This window comes from Callorhinus ursinus, unplaced genomic scaffold (assembly GCF_003265705.2).
Source record: "Callorhinus ursinus isolate GAN/ISIS: 27379988/994484 unplaced genomic scaffold, GSC_fseal_2.0 scaffold18, whole genome shotgun sequence".
In the NCBI taxonomy this organism is placed as follows: Eukaryota; Metazoa; Chordata; class Mammalia; order Carnivora; family Otariidae; genus Callorhinus; species Callorhinus ursinus.
Window position 1 is genome coordinate 22,006,847 of NW_027397080.1, and position 5,919 is coordinate 22,012,765.

Here is a 5,919-nt window from a genome sequence, read left to right on the forward strand (position 1 = left end):
TGTAGATTCCTTTGTTTTTCCCTTTCCACTTGTTTCTATTCAGTTTTTATAATAGCAATAAAGTTTTCCTTTCTCAAAACTGCAAGTACAGCTATCGTGAATTCCTTTTTCTTTCTTTTTAAAGATTTTATTTATCTGACAGAGACACAGCTAGAGAGGGAATACAAGCAGGGGGAGTGGGAGAGGGAGAAGCAGGCCTCCCAAGGAGAGGGAGCCCGATGTGGGGCTCGATCCCAGGACCCTGAGATCATGACCTGAGCCGAAGGCAGATGCTTAATGACTGAGCCACCCAGGGGCCCCTCGTGAATTCCTTTTTCAAAACACCCACCGCACTCCTCATGCCCTTAGGCTCCTCTCTACAAGCCCACAGTCCTCTTCCCTTCTTAGGACCCCCCAAGAGAAATCTCACCCGAAGTCCATGTTTTTCTGATGAGTAAGCTAAGGTCCCAAGACAAGGAGCAATCTGTCCAAAGTCACACTGCCTGTTAGTGGGAGAGCCGTGTTACCCAAAGCCGCTGCTAGGAATGGCTGATAAGGGATTTGTACTGAGTGATTTCTTTTTTCTTTCCTTTTCTTGACTTTGTTTTTAATGGGAAATTTCAAACATACACAAAAAATAGAATTTAGTGAATCCTATGTACCTGTTATCCGGCTTCAACAACTACTGACAGATAGCCGTTATTTTATTTATTTATACCTTCCTACTAACCCTCCCTCCCATTACTTTAAAGCAAATCCCAGGCATTACATTTCATTTATAAATACTTTAGTATCTATCTCTAAGAGATAACAATTCTTAAAAAAAAAAAACCCAACCCATTAACCATACTATTACCATCTCTAAAAAGATTAACATGAACTCAATAATATCATTTACTCTCCAGATGATATTCAGATTTCCCCATTGTTTTATTTTGTTTTACAGTTATTCAGATTGGGATCCAAACGAGGTCTACATAATTTATTTGGGTCAGTGAGTTATTCTTTTTTTTTTTTTAAGATTGTATTTATTTATTTGACAGAGAGAGACACAGCGAGAGAGGGAACACAAGCAGGGGGAGTGGGAGAGGGAGAAGCAGGCTTCCCGCGGAGCAGGGAGCCCGATGCGGGGCTCGATCCCAGGGCCCTGGGATCCTGACCTGAGCCGAAGGCAGACGCCCAATGACTGAGCCACCCAGGTGCCCCTGAACTTTTATTTTGAATAGTGTGTTAAAGTTCACAAAGTTTACTCAACTATCTTTGAACTTAGTGGTTTCCAACAAATACATGTTAATAATGAGCTTTGCTGTATCATAAACCTGGAGTTGAACTTCTCTCTGCAGTAGCACACATCCGAGTCAGTCTATTTCTGAAGCAGAGGATGGGACTTACCATTGTTTAGGGCCAGCCAACATTCGGGAGCATCTTCACTTCAATTCTCCTGATGATGGTGTGGCAGGAGAGGCAGGACACCAAGAGAGAGCAAAAGGTTTCAATCCCTTTCTTCCACCTTAAATATGAAGTCAAGGGACGTGTAAATGCTGGAGGGAGTCTTTAGTCATCTAAAGAGTTCTGGCCCCCAGGCTTACTTGGCCGTGGGGTGGGCCCCTGGCTAGACACAGGTAGTCAACTGTTTCAGCAGTGTGTGTGTGTGTGTGTGTGTGTGTGTGTGTGTGTTCTGATCTCTTTTATCAGGAGAAATTGCAGGGCCCTGGTGATATCCCATCATATTAATTTAGGAGAGATATACATAGATAAATAGATGAGTTTCTTTCCTATTTCTAGGGGCACGTAGAAATCAGATATTGTCATTTTCTTTTTGATGGATCTCAGAGAATTTTAAGTTACAATTTTAAATGCTCCATTGAAACTGTCCTTTGGAGAAAGCTAAGGAAGAGAAGGCGGGAGAAAGCTCACACTCCTGTAATCTCAGGCTCATCCATGGAAACCTAGTTGGGGCAAAGGTATCATTTAAAGTTTACATCTATTCATCTGCTGTGTGTTATTGTCATTACAGCCCTTCTCTTTAATGTTTACTGAGAAGGAACAAGAGGTTCTCTGAGAGATTTAATGTTTTAACTACAAGGGTTTTCTTTACTCTCCTAGAAATGGAACATTTTACCATAAGGCTTGTGATGATTTACACAGCTTGTAAGAGGTATTCACTAAAGGGGCATTGTATTGGTGTTTTTGAATAAAGAGGGCATTTGTTATTGGCCTTTGGTTTTGTTCCCCTAAGCTGCAAATAACCTCGCCAACCCTTGATGCTTAACCCACCCACCTGCAGAACGGAACTCTCCAGAGTGATGTTAATTAGCCCTCCATTGAGGCTGTGGCGGTTTCTTCTTTAACAGAGAGCTCTCCTGCAAAAAAATAAAAAATAAAAAATCGATGTTTCTTCTGACAGGTCTGAATCAAGCACAGCACAAAGCTCAATTCTTCAGCAGACCTCTGTATGGAAAGGGCAAGCAAGTGGATTTCTAAACGAGAGGCTTCTAGAAGAAATCGTAGGGGTTCCATGTTCTCCGTTCTCAGGGCAGAGATAAAGCCTCATGTGGTGGGGCACAGCCGCTGCCTTTCTTAGAGATCACGGCCCTGATTCCACTCGTCCCGTCGGTCCTCCTGAGAAGGAAAAGGCTTCCTATAGTGGCACCAAGTCTCAGGTCTCAGGGCATCCTCCTGAAACATCTTCTGTCTCTTTAGTGCTATCCCAGGAAGGTGAAGTTGGGGGTATGGTATGTGGTTTTCTGACGAGAATGTCTGTGTATACTGCAGACAATGTTCTACACAAGAATTTCTTTCATCCCTAGAACATTTATTACATACCAACTATGTACCAGGCAGGTTTTACTATGCTCAGCCATGGAAATTCGAGAGCAGAGGGAGTCCTTAGGCCCCAGGACTCTTCTCTGGCACACACTGCTCTGTGGGCATTCCTCTTCTTCACTGTACCCTGTTCCTTCTAGGCGACAAGACTGTGTAGTTTTGGTAATATCCCTAAGAAGCATCATTTAACCTTCCCCCAAAGGACACAGGGGAGAAAAGCTGATGCTGGTGTAAAAATGGAAAAAGACAGGACTTAAAAAAAAAAAAAAGAAATGTTGAGGGATGTTTGACCTTCCCTTGTGGACAACGTCCTTTGGCAGGCTTTCACGCTCTTTGTCTCCTCTTGGCAGGAGACAAATTTTCCCAGAGCAGCAACATCCTTTATCCACAGACCATTTCAGAAATGTTATCTCTAAATTGCCAGCAGAGGTGGAGGAGTTTTTGCTAAAACTGTTGACAGAGCAAAGCGGCTACGAGATCAAAGTCTGGCTACTCGGAATTCCTGGGCTGCAGTTTTTGGAGGTTAGAGGCAGACAGTGGTGGGCAGAGAGAGAGAGAGATTTCATTGGGAGGAAGGGTGCCTGTTTCTCCTGGCCACGATGGAGGAAAACGTGGCGGTGGATTAGGGAGATGGTGTGTTGCTGAGAAATTCAGACAATCTGTGGCTCAAGCCATCCCATAAATTCACTGCCCTGCAGTGATAACTCAAAGTAGAAGCATGGCCATGTCACCTGCTGGTACAGTCCTTTGCAGGCTCTTTGTCCTTGCCCTTTGCCCAACCTCCTTAGCCTGGCACAGCAAGTCCCTATTTGTCCCTGGCATCTTTCTTGCTGTCCCCCTTCCTTGCCCTTTATGGTCCAGCAATACTGAGTTACTTGCAGACGTCCCAAGCATCATGCTGGTGCCTCTGTCTTGATTTACCTCTTTGAAAGAATCCCCATTCATAGGTAAGATCACCTAGTCCAGGAAGACTTCCTTGACCTTTCCTAGACTGGGGTGGATGCTTCCTTTCTGTCTCTTCCTCTAAACTGTTAGTTCTGTTAGGACAGGGATTGTGATTTTTGAAACTTTAGGTCCTCAGCACCCAGCATGGGGCCTGCTGGATCTCTAGCCTTTTGCCAGACAGCCATCTGGGAAAGCAAGCCCTCTGTGGGCTGCCTTGCTCCCAAGGGGGTTGAGAGGGGAAGGGGCTGAGCTATCCTTTTAAATTTCCAATCACAGGACTCACTCTTCCTGGGAAGGAGGGAAGGGGTGGAGAGGAGCCGGAAGGAAGCAGTTCAGAATGTCAAATAGCGGGACGCCTGGGTGGCTTAGTCGGTTAAGCGGCTGCCTTCGGCTCAGGTCATGATCTCAGGGTCCTGGGATTGAGTTCCGCATCTCCCTGCTCAGTGGGGAGCCTGCTTCTCCCTCTCCCTCTGCTTGTGCTCTCTCTGTCAAATAAATAAAATCTTAAGGAAAAAAAAAAGAATCCTGAGGGGCGCCTGAGTGGCTCAGTCGTTAAGTGTCTGCCTTCAGCTCAGGTCATGATCCCAGGGTCCTGGGATCGAGTCCCACATCAGGCTACCTGCTCAGCGGGAAGCCTGTTCTCCCTCTCCCACTCCCGCTGCTTGTGCTCCTGCTCTCGCTATCTCTGTCAAATAAATAAATAAAATCTTAAAAAAAAAAAAAGAATGTCAAATAGCTCACTGCCCACCTCCACCCCCGCCCCCACCTCCCCCAGCAGGACAAACTACTGCATTTGCTCTGTAGCATTTGCATTACAGGATTGCTAACTGAATTTCTTTTCTATGGCTTCTTTGTTTATATACCCTTCCCATTTTTTTTTTAGTTAAAAATTATTTTAAATAAAAGTAATATGAGTATCTAGTTTAGAAAACACTAATGGTATATATGGTTAGGCTCATCATGAAAAACAGCAATCTTCTGTTCCAACTCCCTGTAAGCCCAGAGTCAATGATACTTCACTATTTTAGTATTTCTCCTATAGTTTCCTTCAGCTCTCTAGTATCTCCTGATTTGGAAGGGTGAGCTATTTAAAGCGCAAAGCTGACCATGTCACACCCCATGCCTGAAACTGGTGGCTGCCCTTCACAATAAGGTCAACCCCTCACCAGGGCCAGGCCTGCTTCCTGACCCTCCCGCCATTCTTGCCTATGTTTTTTTTTTCTGTTCCTTCTCCTCAAGTCGCTTCTATTTTTACAACTTTAGAGTGACGTGCCTTTGTGTGGTCCCCTCCCCTTGACTGTGGGCTAGACCTTAGTGGCTTGCCCTTAAGGAATAGAATTCGGCCAAAGTGATGGGATGTCACCTTTGTGGTTGGGTTACAAAGAGTCTTGTTCACTCTCTCCTGCTGTCTTGCCCACTTTTTCTGTGGGGAGGCAGCTGCTGTGTTGTAAGCTGCCCTGCAGAGAGGCCCATGTAGCAACGAGTAGTAACAGCAGCCGTCCATAGGAACTGGGTCCTGCAACACGACATGAGTGTGCTTTGAAGTGGACCATTCCCCAGTCAAGCCTTCAAGTGGGACCACAGCCCCAGCTGACATCTTAACTACAGCCTTGTACGAGACCTTGAGCCAGGTGACCCAGCTCTGCCCAGAGTCCTGACCTACAGAAACTGTGACATAATACATTTTGGTTGTCCTAAGCTGCTAAATTTTGGCATAATTTGTTACATGGCAATAGGTAGGTAATGCAATTATTATGCCCTATTTTTTCCTGCTCAGTCATCGAGGTTTTAATCCCCCCTCCCCTTAATTTTCCCTTGCCCTACCCCTCAAAAACAATGTTAACAGATTGGATGTTCCTTCCATGCTTGTTTCTGTGCCTGTGATCATAGACAAAATATTAAGCGTGTTCAAGAGACTGGGCCATTCCATTATTTATTCTTCAACAGCACTTTCTAGCCTCATTTCTAACATAGGCACCCAAAGTACCCCTAGTGCCTGCCAATTATAGTTGTGCTTTCCTCCCTGCTAAAAGGAAATCCTGAAATCTTCTATTTTACCTAAGAAATTAGCAGTGGCTGGCAAGAGCAGCAGAAACATACATGCTTCTATTTTTTTCCTTGGGAATCTGGGACTCTGCTTTAGAGCCCTAAAAAACAGACAGCTCTGAA